Raw genomic sequence first — 19,365 nt, 5'->3', positions numbered from 1 at the left:
TTCCTCTTTACGCAGATGCTGCTAGATCTGAGTTTTTCCAGCAATCTGTTTCTTTCGCATCGTGTGAAATTGTATAGCTTATATAATTGCTTTATTTGCTAGCAATGTGACCATAATTATGTTTGCTACTTTGATAACTTATGATGTGAGTGGGCTGAAAAGTTACAAATAGAATTCTATCTCCAGAAGTATAATGTTACCCATTTCGGGAGGATAAACAAAGCAAGGGATGCACAATAATTGGGGAGAGTATTGGGAGGGCTAGAGGAACTGAGAAACATTGGTGTGCATGTCTACAGGTTCCTGAAAGTGACAGGAACAGGTAGCTAAGGCTGTATTGAATGCAGATGCAGTGTTTCATCTATATAAGACACCGGTTATGCCACAGGCGTTTTGTGCAGTTGGGTCACCATTTTACTGGAAGGATGTAATACTCTGGAGAGAATACAGTGGAGATTTACAAGAATGTTGTCAAGGCTTGAAAACTGCAGCTATGAGGAAACACTGGATAGGCTTGGGATAATGTACTTGGAACATAGGCTGAAGGGGTAGTTACGTTAAAGTGTACAAAATCATGAAAGGCTTGTATAGAATGGACAGAGAAGACCTATTTCTCTAATGGAAGGTTAGTTACCGAGAAATACAGATTTAAGGTGATCATTGGAAAGATTAGAGGGGATGAGTCGAAAATCCTTCTCACCATGAGCATTTTAGCTATCTGTGATTCACTGCCCAATTAGGTGGTTGAGTGGAAATCCTTGACTCATTTAATGGAACCTGAGTCTGCACCTAGAGTGTTCTAAACTGCATATGTGGACTTGGTGCTGGATAATAGAATAGAATAGAATTGAATCCCTACCACGTGGAAGCAGGCCATTCAGCCCATCAAGTCCATACTGACTCTCTGAAGAGCATTCCACCTGGACCCACTCCCCTACCCTATCCCTGTAACCCTGCATTTCCCTTGGCTAAACCACTTAGCCTGCGCATCTTTGGACTGTGGGAGGGGAACAGAGTACCCGGAGGAAACCCACGCAGACACTGGGAAAATGCCTGTGTGGAGTTTGCACAGTCACCCGAGGGTGGAATTGAAACAGAGACCCTGGTGCCGTGAAGCAGCAGTGCTAAACACTGAACTGCCATGCCAGCATAGGATTAAAATGATTGGCTAGTTTATTCAGCTGCTGCAAATACAAAGGCCTGAATGGTCTCTTTCTGTGTTGTAACTCCTCTGTGGTTCTAACTTTGTTTTCTGTAAAGTTTTAGTACTGAACAATTTCAGTGGCAAGAAGGAATCAGAAAATTGATTTCTTGGTCAGTGTTAAATTGTATCCATGCATTTTGCTCAAAAATTTAACAAGGCACTCTTGTGTGACTTCTTTTTCGAAAATGACTACTTCATTTAACTTCTATAGTCTTTTCCAAAAGTGTAATCGATTAATTTACAAACATTGCTTTAAAGCTATAGTCCAGCTATTAATTAGTAAAAGCTTTTAATTAATTCGATTTACATTTCCTGCTGCTATCATTAACTTGTTCTCAATGAGTGGTATCCCTCTCAAATAATTGGGTGTTAGTGTGATTGATACTGGAATGTCATTGTTATTTGAATATAATATACTACCCTTCTTAAAAGTGTATCCATCCTGTTTTGTGAAGTTGTAGTGAATTTGTTCTAAATTTTTTAGAGCACCAAGAATTAAAAAGATAAATTTATTTCTAAACTGTGTTTACAGGTGTCTTATCACTGAACTACAGTTTAATTGGTCTGTGAAATTGATGTTTGATCATTTGAGTGACAGCCATCTAGCTAAAGATTTTGTACTTCCAAAAGTAGGTTGTCAGTAGAGGGATCGTTTTTGTTTAGCACTACAATGAAATACTGGGTGGACTGGATAGAAATTAAGAGCATCTTGCAAGTAGCCTGCTTTTACCATAGTTATTATTACAAAAGCACTAAGTCCAGTAGTGAGGTGAGTGAGTTTTGTCTTCACAGGAAGCTGTATCACTGAATCTGTGATGGATTAAAAAGTTGAGCACTTTGGGTTATTAAATTAAGCTCCAAATGAGGCAGAAATGTAGGGAGCTACATTTGCTAAACATGCAGCGTTTTCACCGAGGAAAATCTCTTTTCAAACACCATTTAATGTTCCAAGTTTGAATTGATATGTCAGTAAAATGATGGATTTTATCTTCAGAAAAGCAATTAAGTTTTATAATCTCCTACAATTCATGCATTGGAACATGTAATGTTTAGATCAGGGAAACCAAAAATTTAAAGTTATAATATTTTTCTTAATGTAGGTAAAGAGCTAAGTCTGAATAAATTGTAAACAAGCACTTTATATGATTCACTGTTAAAATATTTTCAGTCACACTGCCAGCATCATTGAAAAATTAAACTTTCGTTAGATCTGTTGTGAAATACAAGGATTACAGCACCAGGGGTTGAGCTAACTGAAGACTCTTGCCTATGGAATTCTGGTTTTATTCCTGACTTTGTAAGGATTGTTTAGAAGGATAAGGAGGATCTAGCAATAGTCCTTTTTCATTTCAAAAGTGTAATTTTTGGGCAAGAAACATTTCTGCATAAAAATATGTACTTACTACAGTTTTTCACAAAAAGTCAAAGCTGAACCCTATATAGAAACAAGAAGCAAGAGTGATAACACTTCCAGACTTTTAAAACGAAAGGAGCAGGAATGGGCCATTTGACCTGTAGAACATGCTCTGCATTCATCATGATTGACTAATCTTCTCTCCCCGAACTCCGGACCCAATTCTCTCCCCGTCTGTGTCTCTCTTAAACATGTTCAGTCATTTGGCCTCAGTGGCCTTATGAGATAGAGAATTCCACACTGTCAGTACACCATGTGGAGAAATTTCTCCTCTTCTCAATCTGAAATAGCTTACCCAGTATCCTGAGACCATAACCCATTGTTCTGGACCCCTCAGTCTGGGAAAATATTATCTCTGCATCCAGTCAGTCTAGTCGATCGGCATTCTGTTTTATAATTTTGAGACCCCGCATCTTCCTCCCTTCTAAACTCCAGTGAATACAGTGCAGTTGACCCAATCTCCTCTTGTATGATAAATCTAACATCCCTGGAATCAGTTCGGTGAATCTTTACTTCATTCCCTCTGTGGCAGGTAAAACTTTTCTTGGGTCGTTGGCTGGGGCAGGGTGGGGATTGGTGGAAGAAGGAGGTGGAGGAGGAATGTAAGGAGACCAAAAGTGCACAAGATTTCAAGTATGGTCTGACTGAGGCCTTCTGCAGTTATAGTAAGATTTTGTTGCTCCTGTACTCAAGCCATCTTGCAGTGAAGGCATTAACATTTCCCAACCTATCACTATTTAAATAATACTCTGCCATTCTGCTTTTCCTACCAAAGTGGATAACTTCACACTTATGGCACATACAGTGCAATGTGGTTGCATTTGCCCATTCATCAACTTGTCTAAATTGCTTTGAAGCCTTTTTACCACCACCTCATCACCTAGTTTTTGTGTTGCCATCAAACTTGGGAATATCACATTTTGATTCCCTCTTCCACGTCATTGATATAATGAATAGATGGGATCCAGGCACAAATTATTGTGATACCTCACTTGTCACTGCTTTACACTCTGAAAAAGACCTGTTTGCTCCTCAGGTCTTTGTGGTTCTCAGGCCTTACCAGAATATTGCCACCCATGCTATGTACTTTGATCTTGGCACACTAACCTCTCATATGGGATGTGATCAAAAGTTTTCTGAAAATTTTTTGCACTGGATCCACTGGTTATTTCTCTCATTCTATTAGTATCCCGAATACAACTATTGTATGTTATCATCAGTTTGAATGAGATGCCACATGCACCTCCATGGACCTAATGGTCACCAGCAGTTTTTCGTTGACTGTTAACACCACCTAATTTTTAGAAAGATAGTCTTGCATGTCTCATTCTGACTGAGATCACTTTGTTTTGAGACAAACCAGCATGTGAGATAGATTGGCTATTCCTTTGGGTCTCTGTCTCAATTACTGAGCTGTTAACTAAAGCTTTTGTACACATTTGGGACAGCTTTAGAGAATGCTAATGAGTCATACAGCTGTACAGCATGGAAACAGACCCTTTGGTCCAACTTGTCCATGCCAACCAGATATCTTAAATTAATCTAGTCCCATTTGCCAGCATTTGGCCCAATTCCCCAAACCCTTCCTATTCATATACCCAACCAGATACCTTTTAAATGTTGTAATTGGACCAGCCTCCTCCACTTCCTCTGGCAGCTTATTCCATACATGCACTATGCTCTGTGTGAAAAAGTTGCCCCTTGGGTCCCTTTTAAATCCTTTCCCCCTCATCGTAAACCTATGCTGTCTAGTTTTGGACTCCCCCACCCCAGGAAAAAGACCTTGTCTATTTACCCTATCCATGCCTGTTATGATTTTATAAACTTCTATGAGGTCACCCCTAAGCCTCCGACACTCCAGGGAAAATAGCCCCAGCATATTCAGCCTCTCCCTATAGCTCAAACCCTTCAACCCTTTTCTGAACCCTTTCAAGTTTCACAACATCCTTCCTACAGCAGGGAGACCAGAATTGCATGCAGTCAGTATTCCAAAAGTGGCCTAATTAATGCACTGTACAGTGCAACATGACACCCCAATTCCTATATTCAATGCACTGACCAATAAAGGCAAGCATACCAAACGCTGCCTTCACTATGCTGTCTACCTGCAACTCCTCTTTCAAGGAACTATAAACCTGCACTCCAAGATCTTTTTATTGTTTTGAACACAGTGGCCTAGGTTGCTTTAGTTGCAGTGGCCCAGTGGTATTATCGCTGGACTGTTAATCCAGAGATCCAGAGACCCAGATAACATTCTGGGGACCTGGGTTTGAATTCCGCCATGGCAGATGGTGGAATTTGAATTCAATAAATATCTGGAGTTAAGAATCTAACGATGACCGTGAATCCATTGTCAGAAAAATCCATCTGGTTCACTAATGCCCTTTCGGGAAGGAAACAGCCATTCTTACCTAGTCTGGTCTACATGTGACTCTGAACTGCCCTCTGGGCAATTAGGGATGGACAATAAATGCTGTCTAGCCAGTGATGCCCCTCATCCTCATAGAACCCCTCCAGTGTGGAAACAGGCCCTTCGGCCCAACAAGTCCACACCGACCCTCAGCATCCCACCCAGACCCATCCCCGTATAACCCACCTGAGCTACACATCCCTGAACGTTCCGGGCAATTTAGCATAGCCAATCCACCTAGCCTGCACATCTGTGGACTGTGGGAGGAAACCGGAGCACCCAGAGGAAACCCACGCAGATACAGGGAGAATGTGCAAACCCCACACACAGTCGTCTGAGCGTGGAATCGAACCCGGTCCCTGGGGCTGTGAGGCAGCAGTGCTAACCACTGAGCCACCGTGCTGCCCATATCCTGCGAATGAATTAAAAAAAAAAATCATCTTTATGTCTGTCAATCCATATGCAGAGGTGTAAATGGAACAAGCTGCTAGAGGAAATGGTGGAGGCAGGTACAGATACAACATTTGAAAGGCATCTGGATGGGTATGTGAAAAGGGAAGTGTCTAGAGGGATATGGGTCCAATGCTGGCAAATGGAATTAGGTCAGATTAGGATATCTGGTTGGCGCAGATGAATTGAACTGAAGGGTCTGTTTCCGTGCCGTATGATTCCATATGTTTCCACAACCCCAAGAAAGTGTGAAGTATCTGTACTCTGTTCTATGGTTAATACTAAATACCAAGGCTCATTTGGGTATTTGGACATCTTTAAAATATTCCCTATTATTGTATGAAGATGAGTGGGGTTCTTCTGGTGTCTTGCTGAGCACTGATACCTCAGCAACACTCTTAACCTTGGTTAAAGGGTTGAACTTAATTAATTTATGGAATCTTGCTGTGCATAAATAACTTAATAAATGTTCAGTTGATCTTGTTTGGAGATTTTCTTTGAGGGTTTTAGGTTTGCTGAACAGTCTCGTACAAAATACATCACCTCTGATTATACTGCACTTCCCGTAAAGTCTAGGGCTGGCACCTACAACACCTTTAGCTTCACTGTGAGAGTGCTGTCAAAAGCGTTCTGGAAATTTTTTGACATATAGCTTGAAGATCAGTCTAGATTAGATTACTATATGTGACAGTAAGTATATGACATGAGCCCGTCTCTAGTGGTTTTAAGGTTTGATTCTTAACATCAAACACTGTCTTATGACAATTACAAATAAGTTGTTTTGTATCCTGTTGGACTTTAGTTTGCACAATAGATTATACACAGTACTGCTTTATTGTAATGACATACAACTGAACAGTATTTCCAAGTTTAATATAATCAGTCTGTTTATGCCAATTCTATATTGGGAAGACTGAAGCCATTGTTTTGATCCCTGCTCCATTTGATTTCCCAGCTACTGATTCTTTCACAGTGCCTGGCAAAACTGTCTGAGACTGAACCAGATCGTTCACAATTTTGTCATTTTTGACATTGAGATGAGCACCTGACCACATTCTCACGGAGAAGACTGCCTATTTCTATCGTCTGTTTTAAAAAAAAGTTGCCCAATTTCTGCTCACCTGAAAATCAAATTTTTTTAAACCTCTGGATTATTTCAACACAGTACCAGCTGGTTTCTTACATTTTATCTTGCATAAACTCAGTCATCTAACCCTCCTACTGCCTGTGTCCTCACTTTCAGATTTCATTCACCTCTCACCCCTGTGCTCACTGACCTTTTATCGGCTTCTGTTTTAGCAACTCTTGAATTTCGCAATTCCTCATTCTTGTTTTCAAATCCCTACATGATCTCGCCCCTCTAGCTCTGTTATCGCTGGCCCCACAATTCTGATCTAATCTAATTTTATCTAATTTCTGGGTTCTTGAGCATCTTTTGATTTTATTTGCTTTCAGTTGCTTGTGCTCTAAGCCTCAGAATTCCTTCTACACCTGTCTACCTTTTCTCCTTTAAGGCAGTCCTTAAATTCTGTATCTTTTGAAGTCTTTGGTCATCTGCCCTATCACCTTGTGTGCTACATGCTCAGTGTCATATTTTGTTTCGTAAAGTGCTGGCGAAGCAACTTAGGATGTGTTTCTTGGGATTAAGATGATATGAGTAATTGGGATTTATAGACCTGGCTACTTTTGTATTTGGCTTGTTATGTGCTTAAATGCACTTATGTTGTCAAAAATTTTTCCATTTTACAGATCAATTAAATTTAGTTCAGAATATCAGCTCAACTCTGCAACATATATAATTGAGGAAGAAGAGTTTTTGTTGCTAATCTTTTAATTAAATACAACATTGTACAAAAATGGCTTGAATATCACTAGACTTTCTCTTGGATTACTAGCCAATGTCTCTGACTTGTTCATTTTGGAACATAGAATCACAAGCAGGTTACATTGTATTCACACTGGCTGTCTGAAGTAACATTTAGTACAACTCCCTGGCCTTCTCCCAATAGATGTGAACATTTATCATTTTCAGGTAATCCAGTTCCCATTTGAATGCCTTCTTTGAACCTGCCTCTACCACAATGTGTTCCAGATCTGAACTAATTGTGTGAGAAGGCTTTCCTTCCTGTCTCCTTTGTTGTCTTTTGCCAATTAATCAGTGCATCACACCCACTGCACTACCATCATCTGCAAAGGATTGTAGAATGGAAAGAGATGTTTGTTATAGTGGACAAGGTTTCTGCTTGTAATCTACTCTTGAAACAATAACCTCTAACTTCTGCTAAAGGTTGTTTTGTATATCAAAAAGACTAGGAAATGGTAGCTTATATGTACTTTGTATTTGTACTGATCCAAATACATACTCGGCAGGAAATCAGCACCATAAACAATGCAGTGTTCTGTGTAATGTGACATCACAGCCCAGTGTTCTGGACGATGTCAACATGATTTCAAAAGGTGGTCATATATGTTCAGCTAGATGTCTCAGTTATAAGCAGAAATTCTAAAACTGAATTCAGAGGAATAATTTTTGGCTTGGCTGTAGTGGTTAAGGATGTCTCCTAAAATTGCTGGTTGCGGGGGTGGAAGTACTCCCATCCTCATTAGATCACATTGTAGCCATTGCACATTTCATGCAATTGACACATTTGCAATTATGAATGTTGTTCTCTTACTGGTTATTCAAAATAAATTACTGCCTGTTAACCATAAGTTAAATAAGTAGAATAGTGCAGGTCAATTTGCCAAGCCCAATTTCATCAACTCAAAGGAAAGGCAGCTAGTTCTTTACAATAGCATTGTTGCTAACAAAGTTTCGCAGGCACTTTTACCAAAAAGTTTCCTTGGGATCTTTGTGGTCAGAATTAAAAGCACAAACTGAAGCGATTACAGTATGTTCACTCATTGGTTTGAGTTTTATAACTCGATCCCACACTTTGGTACAGAACAAACTGTGGAGAGGGGCTATTTAAGGAAATATAAATGTGCAAGTTTGTGAATGAAAATTTCTCAAATTTGTACGCTATTGTTGCACATTATACTACACAAAAGATGCCAAATCTCTGAAGTGGTAGGCAGGTAAAGGATGTTATAGTTGTTGTTGGTTTTTCTCTCACTGATTTTAATGACATGAAGTTGTATAAAAAGATTAGAGAATCTGACATTGATCTATTTAAACAGTGTTAAAGGGATATTTAAGAGATTCCAAATTAAGGACTTTTGAGGAATTTGGAGGAAACATTTGCACTGTACAGTGCATTGTAAACCAGAGGTGACAGATTCGAGATAGTTGTCAAGAGAACCAGAGAGAAGATCTTTTATGTAGAGTTAAAATGATCTAGAACATATTGCCTGAAAATATGGTGAAAGTAGTTTCGATAGTAACTTAAAAAAGCCAAATGATGCATCTGTGCTACCATGCAATTTGTTCCGCATGACTCCAGCATTTTAGGCAGTTCCCACAGTAGAATTTCCTTAAGTTAACGGGAAAAGTAAAAGTCTGCTCTCTAGTTAGCAGAGAACATGAATCTGTTTCCTGATAAAGTATTATTATGGATAAACCTACTGTCATTTCATCTATAACTTCAAAGCAGCTTTGCAGTATGTCAGTTGTAAGGACTTTATCTGAACACACTCGTTTTGTATTGTTTCAGTATTACTGCATGTTAATCAATCACATTTTAGCTCTTGCAAAGCTTGTACTCGACTGTTAGGCTGGTCACACCTGTGCCATGGAAATGAAAGCATGTAGCTCAAACTATGGCTGTCGATGGCTCTTGTCATCAATAATGGCTTTATCTAGCAATGAGGTAACTGCAATAAACAATCTTGTTCATTTAGAGTCTACAGAATTTTACACAGGACTCAAATCATTTGACTGCAAGCGAGTGCTAATTGGTGCAGAGCTTGAGCTTTATGACCTAACTTGGAGTCATTTGTGGACCATGGGTTAGGGTTATTGGAGGTAGCTGTAGGATTTTTTCATATGTGTTTTAATAGATAGTTTGCAGATCCCCAAGATTTCTGTTTCCAATGAGGAATTTCAGAATAAGGTTCAATTATAATTCTAATTTACTTGCATTAACAATTTAAATAGAGCAGAGAAAAAAAAAATCATTTTTTAGACAAAATCTCTAAAGCAGGAATTCATTAATCTGCTGCTAGTGTATAAATGACTGCTATATGCTGCAATAACTGAAAAATTAGAAGTACGTGTCTGTTTAAGTGGTTTTTAACTTATGGAAATGTGGAACTGCTGAAACCCTTGTTTATGTTTTTGTTTCCTCTGGACTTGACTATGCTAGTGTTTATTGTTTGGCCTTGCTTCCTCACCACTGTCTAATTTATTGAAAAGTATCCCCTTCCTAGGTTGTAGCAAATTGTATTTGGTTCTCATCCTGACATACAATGGCTTTAAGTTTGGCAATTACTTAATTTTTAAATTATCATTGATTTTAAATTACTCCATGGTCTTGACAGTCGCATCTCTGTTACCTCCTCCAGCCCCACAACCCTAAAATCTCTGTACCACTACTATTCTGGTTTTTTGCACATCCCTGTTTTCTGTTGCACTATCATGGGTGGTCATGCATTTAGCAATCAAAGGCTTAAGCTCTAGAACTCCCTCCCTAAAATTCTCTGCCTCTCTACCTCTTTCTTTGTTAAGGTGCATTATAAAATCAACTCCTTCGACCATGCTTTTGGTCATTATACTGAGTATTAAATCACCACATTGACAGTGCTCTTTACAATAGTAATGATCATACAGAACATTTTCCTTTATGAAAGGATCAAAATTGCTCATTCTATTATGCAGCCACATTGGCCCATTTTTCTGTTTCTTTCTTTCTACTGTCTTTACCTCTCTGGCTTTTCCCCATTTGCTGCTACTGCCTTGTTTTGGTTATCAGCTTTTTTTTTTATTGCCGTCTCTTCTTGCTATCTTTCTTCTTGTTCCACTCCCTTTTGCTTCTTGTGTGCTCACTCCCTCCTCATCTAACTGCAGTTCCCTTAATTATACTTTTTTCAATTGTCATTATTTCAGGTCAGCTAGCTTTCCCAATGGCTGGAAGTCCACACATCCATGTTAGAAACATTATCACGTCTTGGTATATATGAAATGGCCTTAAAGACATCAGCCACTTGATATGCTAATAGCCAAAATGTGATGGCTATTCTCTCTAATATTGAATCCTTATTTGATAAAATATGTTGACCGTTTGGGTTACTCTTACTTCTCCTTCATTAGCTAGGCACAATGAAGGGTTAATGAATGGTATGTAGTTTTAAGTGATGCCCACAGTCTTGCCGTGCAAATGCTGAGCTGTTAGCTGTTGATCTGTGGCTGGAGTAGCAAGTCTAAATGTTTTCATTTTTAAAAAATGTTTCAAAACATTGTTTCCAGTTGGAAATATGTCACTTTATATTTACAAGCTAGCAGGTTTTTTGCATTACAACATGTTTCAAATCTGGTCCTGATAAATATGACATTTAGCAGAAATATGCTGTAAAGACAGCAGCTTTGTACCTATTAATTTTTGTAGTGGTAACACTTGACTGAACACAGGCTTTAATGATCTCATGTTGCAAATTCTTTGACACGATATTTATTGGCTCTGTTTTAAATGTTTTGAGCCATATATAGTAATGATTTTTTGGTTTGAAATGAAATAGTGACGGTTATTTTAATTTTTTAACATTCAGTAAAGTAAAATATGAATCATAGAATCCCTACTGTGTGGAAGCAGGCCATTTGGCCCATCAAGTCTACAGTGACCCTCCAAAGAGTATTCCGCCCAGGCTGAGCTCCCCCTCCCCCCCCCCCTATCCCCCCCCTCCCCCCCCCCATCCCCCTATTCCCCCCCCTATCCCCCTAACTCTGCATTTCCCATGACTAATCCACTTGCCTGTACATTCCAGGACACTATGGGCAATCTAGATGGCCAATCCACCTAACTGGCACGTCTTTGGACTTTGGGAGGAAACCAGAGCACCCAGAGGAAACCCACGCAGACCCGGGAAGAACGTGCAAACGCAACACAGACAGTTGCCTGAGGCTGGAATTGAACCCGGCATGCTGGCCCTGTGAGGCAGCAGTGCTAACCTCTGAGCCACTGTGTTGCCATTGCGAGATGACTCGTAAATGAAGCAGCATTGGTGTTTTTGAGGCTTTGGAAGCACGCAGACAGATGGTATTCCCACAAGTGGGAAATGAGGTGAAGGTGGTAGCCCGATGACTCTGATAAGAATTACAAATGACAGTAATACTCCTGATTTTGTTTTCCCTGGTCACAGACCATTTTGGTCCTTGTAGTTTTTCCTGTGGCTGGACACGATTGGAGAACCAGAAATGAAGAGTTTGGACTTATTTAACTTCTATGCATTAGAAAAGTGACAGACTTCTCTAATGTCCACACATTAGAGTTAGATTTTGTATTCACTGTGTACAACGCACCTTTTGGAAAGTGTTTGAGAGCAGACAGCAAACTTTTAAAAATGTTGCCTTTCCTACTCCTTGAGCGTTGAGGTCAGTTGTAATGCCACAATGGTATAATAGCTAACTTTAGTGCTGAACAGGGTGCACAGATATAGATGTCTCAGTACTACACTGCTTGGACCTTGCCTATCTTTGGCAGATAACAAAGCATACATGGATGATTTCATTTTCTTCAACTTACATCTTTTGGAGAAGGACATGTGTAACTAGATACCCTTGTGCTGCTGTACCAGTTGGAAGCCAGTTGATTCTCACGGTATGATCGATCTGTAACCTTGTTTTACCGTGGGTAGACCTTGAGTTTTGCAATGCAGAACTTGTTTTACAGTGAGTTTTTTTTATTCTTTCCTGGGATGTGGACATTGGAGAACGTGGTGAGCTGCTCCTTTTCCAAGTCATCGTGTGTAGCTTTTTAAAAATTATTCATTTACAAGATGTGAGCATTGCTGGTTAGGCCAGCAATTGTCGCCCATTCTTAATTACCCAGAGGGCAGTTAAGACTTAACCACATTTGTGTGTCTGGAGTCATATATAGGCTATTACTGAAGGACATTAGTGAACTCCAGACCAGGTTTTCCAACAATTGGAAACAGTTTTATGGTCATCGTTAGACTGTTTATTCCGGTTTTTTAATGGATTCAAATTCCACCATTTGTCATGGTGAGATTTGAAGTTGGGTCTCTAGATTACTAGTCAAGTGATAATACCATTAGGCCATCACCTCACCTAGAGGGAGGAGGGGAGCTTGCAAATTGTAATGTTACCATGTGTCGGCTGCCCTTGTTCTATAGATGGTAGATGTCACGTGCTTGGAAAGTGCTGTTGAAAGACCTGTGGCAAGTTCTTCCAGTGCATCTTGTAAATGAGCACATGCTGCCATTGTGTCAATATTGAAGGTGACAGGGTAGCATTCAGCCTGCCTACTTTGTTCTGGATGGTGTTGTTGAGTTTTTGAGTGGTATTTTGGTACACTCATTGAAGCAAATGGAGATTATTCTACCACAGTCCTGACATCTGCCTTGTAGATGGTAGCTTTGAGCAATCAGGAGGTGAATTCCTTATCTCAGTTCCCAGCCGCTGATCATGTTCTTGCAGCCACAATATTTATATGGCTGCTCTAGTTCAGTTTCTGGTTGATGGTAATCCCAAGTCACTGTTGCTATGTAAATGTCAATAAGAATGTTAGATTTTCTCTTGTTGGGAATAGTCTTTGCCTGACCCCCTTGTGGTGCAAATATTAATTGCCATTTATAAGCTCAACTTCTGAATATTATCCAGGCCATGTTGCACATTGGCATGAACTGCTTCAGTAACTGAGGAGTTGTGAATAGTGCTGAAGTTTATGTGAATGTCCCCACTTCTGATCTGAAGAAGGTATGTCTTTGAAGCAGCTGAAGATAGTTGGGCCTGAGATGGTACCCTGAAGAACTCCTGCAGCAGGATCCTGGAAAATTTTCCTCCTGATTACCATTAACTCCAATTTTGCCAGTGTTCCTTGATGCCACGCTCATTAACTGCTGTGGTGTCAAGACCATTCATACTCACCTCGTGTTTAGTTATTTTGTCCATGCTTGGACCAAAGCTGTAATGACAACACTATCATGGTAGAATCTAGAAAGAGCATTAGTGAGCAGGCTGTTGCTGTGTTAGTGCTGCTTGATAGCACTGATAGTTAACCTTGCCTATCACTTTGATAGGATAAACAGGATGGTAATTGGTCAAGTTAAATTTGTTCTGCTTTTTGTTGACAAGATGTATCTAAGCTGTTTTCTAAATTGGTTAGATGCCAGTGTTGTAGCTATAATGGAATACTTTGGCAAAAGCTGTGATAGGAAGAAAAGACTAGATTAAGTACCTTTTCACACAGGTTCAGCTTTGCGGGAAACTAATTATTCCACTCTTTCCAGTGTACATCCTGTGCATGTATCTCAAAGGGGCAAAACAGTTGATTGTTGTAATCTGCATTTATATAAATAACATGAATCTTGTAAAGCAACATTAGTTATGTAACTAATATAAAGATTATGTTCACTGCTTGCAAATAAAACATTAATATTAATTCATTCATTTGGGTGCTTGTGTGCATTTCTCATGCAGAAATTAATGCTTTGTGTTTCCCTGGAGAGACTGCCTTTAGAACTGATTTTCATATCCGAGTAACACTTTTAACAAACACAAAGTTGAGAGATGACTCAGGTTCACTGTTGTCATTGGGTCATGAGCATGTTGTTTCTACTCCCTAGCCTAGGGCCACCAGTGTCAATCAGAGCACTAGTGCTGTTAGTTAATTGACTTCAACTAAAATAAGCATAGACTGTGAATTGAACCTGGAATATAGCTGTTGATCAACTGTCACTTTATGAACAAAGCTGCAAGAAAAAATTGGAGCATGTAGGTGCAGTTGTATTGATATGCATGCTGTAGTGTAAGTGTTAATCAGTATTTGTTATTAATCTGTTGGAGTCAGTGATGTTTTGGATATGCAAGCCCTACACCTGTAACGAAGATAAATGATCCACTCCCTTACTCCTGCTGAAATGTACAGAATTTCCTCTCTGGTGATGATACTGTAGTAGCTTAGTCCATCCTCCAGTTTGAATGTTTAAAATTGTCTACTGTTTTACAATTGCTAGCGGTCAAAGTAGCACCAAGACCAATAAGCATGTAGGTAGTACAACTTCTGACCTGCCTACTTATGAATTGACGTAGAGTTGTGCAAACTTCGTTTTGATACAGCGTGAAAAATGTTGAGGCTTTTTTGAAAAAAATAAGATGTAATATTCTATATATCTTAAGTTCCCCAAATTGAAAGTTTGTGTAATCAGAAGGATAAATCTTCCGTCTTTTGGCTGTAAACACTGACGCATCTTGGGTGCTCATTTCCATTACTGACCAGCCTCATTTTATGCTGCTTTGAGCATGTCAATCATTATGTCTGAAAAATTGACTTGATCAGTTGTGATGAAATTTCTCTTACAGTGGGCTGTCTGGAACAGGATAACACACCTTGATGCTAAGACTGGCCTAAGGGTGTTCTAGGGAATGTGTTCTTGAACTTGTTTAAAGATGGCCTGAGCATGCTTTTCAGGCACTTAAACTATAAATGGATGACTCACAACTCTACTTGGTTCAAGTGTGATTCTTGCTGGTATGAGTTGGATGTAATGCAGCACTTATGGTACATTTAAGTCTTGGAATAGATTTAAACTGATTTAAACTCCGGAATGAAATTTACTTACTTCGTAAGGAGAGTAACTGTAGCTCTATAATGTCTGACAGAATGGTGGAGGCAGATTCATTTAAGGTCTTCAAAGGAGAATTGGATACTTTTTATATAGAGAAAATTTGCAGCTCTGCAGAGAAAAGATTGAGGAGTGGCATTTTGTTAATTGTTCCTGTTGTGAGAGAGAGAAGGCGCAGACATGAGAGGGTTGTGTGGTGGGCCTGCCATTCAGTAACAATTTTTGAATGGGTGACCACTGTTTAAAACCAAGAAATCTTTGCAAGCTAAAGCTTTTATTTTGCAGTAGTTCACAATTCTTTAAAGGCAATTGTATCGCTACGGTGCAGATTTGTTAAAACATTTGGCAGTTAACTTAAAACTCCAGAATGTCTGAAGTTTAATCTGAGAATGCAAAACTCCAGTTACTTGATTTCTTTGTGGTCAACCTTCCTGTTTTGGAAATCACAAGAAAAGAAGAATGCCCTGACCAGGCAAGGATTATTAATGTTTTAGATTGCTAGTTGAGGTTTTTCTTCAGTTTGGCATAGAAATCATAGAATCCCTACAGTGTGGAAGTAGGCTGTATGGCCCATCGAGTCCACACAGATCCTCTGAGGAACATGTCAGCCAGACCCACCCCCTACCCTATCCCTGTAACCGTGCATATCCCATGGATAATCCACCTAGCCTGCACATTTCGGGGCACTATGGGCAATTTAGCACAGCCAGTCCACCTAATTTGCACATCTTTGGACTGTGGGAGGAAACTGGAGCACCAGGAGGAAATCCATGTAGACACAGAGAAACTCCACACAGGCAGTTGTCTGAGGGTGGAATCTAACCTGGGCAAGTGGTGCTGTGAAGCAGCAGTGCTAACCACTAAGCCATCATGCCACCCCAATCATAGCATGATAGAACCATGGAATGGTTACAGCACAAAAGCAGCCATTTGGTCCATGGCATCATTGTCATCTTTTTGCAAGAGTAACTTGTTTTTCTCCATTGCCCTATAGTCTCCCCCGCCGCTGCCCCCCACCAAAAAAAACAAACAAAAAACTCGGGCTGTGTATTTTGGATTCTGACCACTTTCTGCATGACAAAAAAAAAAAATCCTCCTTGTACCATTGCTGCTTTCATCAGTAACCTTAAATTGGTATCCAAAACAGAGATTCCTGGCAAAACTCAGCAGGTCTGGCAGCATTTGTGAGAAGAAAGCAAAATTAACATTTTGATTCTGGTAATTCTTTGTCAGAACTGTTAGCAGCTAAGAAAAAGTGGTATTTGTGCTGAAGATATAGGGGAAATTGGTGGGGAGAATGGGAGAGTTGAGTGGATCGGTGGAGTTGAAGTCAAGAAAGACAGATATGAAAGCCAGAGAGAGAATGATGTGAAAGGGATAGGTATCCAAAGATTATGGATTGCAGGCCAGGACACAAGTAAAGTTGATTTGATAATAAGAGCTAAGAATTTTGAGAATGGCTGCACTGAAAGCAACCTGTGTCATAACTGGACCAGGTGTGCGTGGCTTTAAAAAAAAACTGGATAGATAGAATCAGGCTCTGAAGTTATTAAGCACAATGTTGAGTCCTAGAAGTGGAAAATGACATGTTGTTCTTCAGCTTGTGATGAGGCTTGCTGAAACATTGCAGCAGGCCAGTGATGGAAGTGGGAACACAGTGGCATGCTGAGGTGACGGGCAACTGGAAGCTCGGGTCACTTTTGGGGCGGCGCAGTGGCTCAGTAGTTAGCACTGCAGCCTCACAGCACCAGGGACCCGGGTTCGATTCCATCCTCGGGCGACTGTCTGTGTGGAGTTTGCACATTCTCGCCGTGTCTGCGTGGGTTTCCTCTGGGTGCTCCGGTTTCCTCCCACAGTCCAAAGATGTGCAGGCTAGGTGGATTGGCCATGCTAAATTGCCTGTAGTGTTTAGGGAAGTGTAGGTTAGATGGGTTATAGGGGAATGGGTCTGGGTGGGATGCTCTGAGGTTCAGTATGGACTTGTTGGGCCGAAGGGCCTGTTTCCACACTGTAGGGATTCAGTGAATCAATGATTTTTGTGGTCAGAACCTGGGCGACCTGTAAACCAGTCAACCAGTCTGCATTTCAACTCTCCAAGGTAGAGGAGACCACACTGCGAACGGTGAATACTGTAGACTAGATTAGATGAAGTACAGGTAAATCGCTGCTTCACTTGGAAGCTATGACTTGGCCTTCGACGTTGATTTAAGGGGGAGGTAAACAGCCGGTGTTACACCTTCTGTGATTGCATGGGAAGGTGCCGTGGGGGTGTGAGGTGGTGTTGGGAATGGAGGAGGAGTGGACCAGAGTTTCCCAGCGGGAATAATCCCTTTGCAGCCCTAACTAGGGAGAGGAAGGGAATATGTATCTGGTCTGTTGGAGGTGATGGAAATAGCAGCCTATATTCCTTTTAGTTAAATTGATATCCTGTGTTTCTTGCCCTTTCACCAATGGGAACAGTCTCCCTACATGAGGTGATGTATTCTGAGTTACAGACCATTTGCTGGAATGTGGGATAAGAATGGGCAGTTATGTTTTTTTGGCTGGTGCAGACATGACTGAGAGGTTACGACACAGGCCATTATTGTTCTTGCTGCTGCTCATTTTGCTTGCCTCTATCAAGTCTTCTCTTCAAGGACACCAGCCCCACTTTCTCTGAAGTTCCTCATCACTGGAATCATAATCGTCAGTTTTTTTCTGCACCTGATGCTTTCTGAAGTGTGTCTAGAAATTGGTTTTACCTCAACTGGTGTGTTAGAGGTTTGTCATAACTTCCTTTTGTGCATGCCCCTATTGATAAATTCTCAAATCCCAAATGCTTTATTAATCGCTTTATCAACTGTCCTTGCTACCTTCAATGATTTGTATGCACGTGCCCCAGGTTCCTCTGCTGCTGCACATCCCAAAAGAATAGTGCCCTTATTTTAAGTTGTCATTTTCCTATCAAAATGATTCACTTTATATTTTGCTTCAATGAAGTTCATGTGCCACTTGTTTACCCATTCCAGCAGCCTATCTGTCCTTGTTAAGTTCATCACTGTCCTCTTCATTCTTCTGAATTCTAACAAATTTTATGTCAGCTGCAGTTGTTCTTCCAATTTTTCTGTTCTGTCAAGTGGACCCAAATCTAAGTCATAAATATACATGAAGAATAGCGACCATCTTAACACCAACCACTGGAGAGCTCCACTATAAAACTTACTGCAATTCGAGGAGCAATTGTTTACTTCTGCCATATTTCTGGTAACACCCAACCAATTTTGTATCCATATTGCTACTGTCCCTTTTACCCATTGGGCTTCAATTTTAACAAACTTGTCATGTTGAACTTTAAAGTGTCTTTTTGAAGTCTGTTGACATCATATCAACAGCATTACCCTCTCAAAATAAACTTTTAAGCAAGTGAAAATGCCTTGTTTTTCTCTGAAATACTGGCATGATATTTTCTTTTCATCTGAGCTGCCAGATACTGTCTGATCGTGCAGCATTCCCTGAGTACTGTTCTTATGTGTCAACTTAGATTATCTGGAGTGAGATTTGAACCCACTGACCTTCAGCCTGACGCAAAAATACTGCAGCATTAAGACAACTTTTGAGACCTAGAAATCAATTCAAGGCCGCAAGGAAACCTGAAACAAATTGTGGTTAAATAGTGCGTATTTAAAGTAGGGCCCTATTTACTACTTACCCTGCTTAAAGAGCACCTTAATACCTTGACATGGGAGAAGAGCGTGCAGTAAGTGACCCTATTATTTTAACTGCTCCCACACAGTTTGTCTTTGGGCTGATTCCCTGCCTACCGTCTATAATATCAGTCATGTCAGAGGAAGTGCCTAGTGACTCCTTATGGGAATTTTAGGTTTGCTCACTGACATACAAGATATTCGGATTCGTGTTAGGATCAGACATACTATCCTGTGAGAAGTCAGGCGTAGGACCTATCATGGATGTGGGTCAGGTTAGACTAATGAACAGGGTCCAAAATCAAATATTAGCACTCACCAAATGGAGGTGCCTTCATCGGTTTAAAAATTGCCACGTACCCAAGGATTTTTTGTTTGCTGTGATGATCTGAATCAGATGACTGACGGGATGTTCAAAGCTCAATTCTAAGGATGCTTGCAAAGCTGCCATGAAGGCCCTAGATTG

At 40.3% G+C, this 19,365-nt stretch overlaps 1 protein-coding gene across 1 annotated transcript in view; it reads left to right on the top strand.

The window, feature by feature from the left end:
• The window catches only part of adcy9 (adenylate cyclase 9), a 116,448-nt gene that overhangs the window by 2,041 nt on the left and 95,042 nt on the right, over positions 1-19,365 (top strand). The window lies entirely within an intron of this gene.

The sequence above is a fragment of the Rhincodon typus genome, chromosome 21 (assembly GCF_021869965.1).
Source record: "Rhincodon typus isolate 14 chromosome 21, sRhiTyp1.1, whole genome shotgun sequence".
Lineage (NCBI taxonomy): Eukaryota > Metazoa > Chordata > Chondrichthyes > Orectolobiformes > Rhincodontidae > Rhincodon > Rhincodon typus.
Note: the sequence above shows the minus strand (reverse complement) of the source record. Positions and strands in the feature narration are given on the sequence as shown.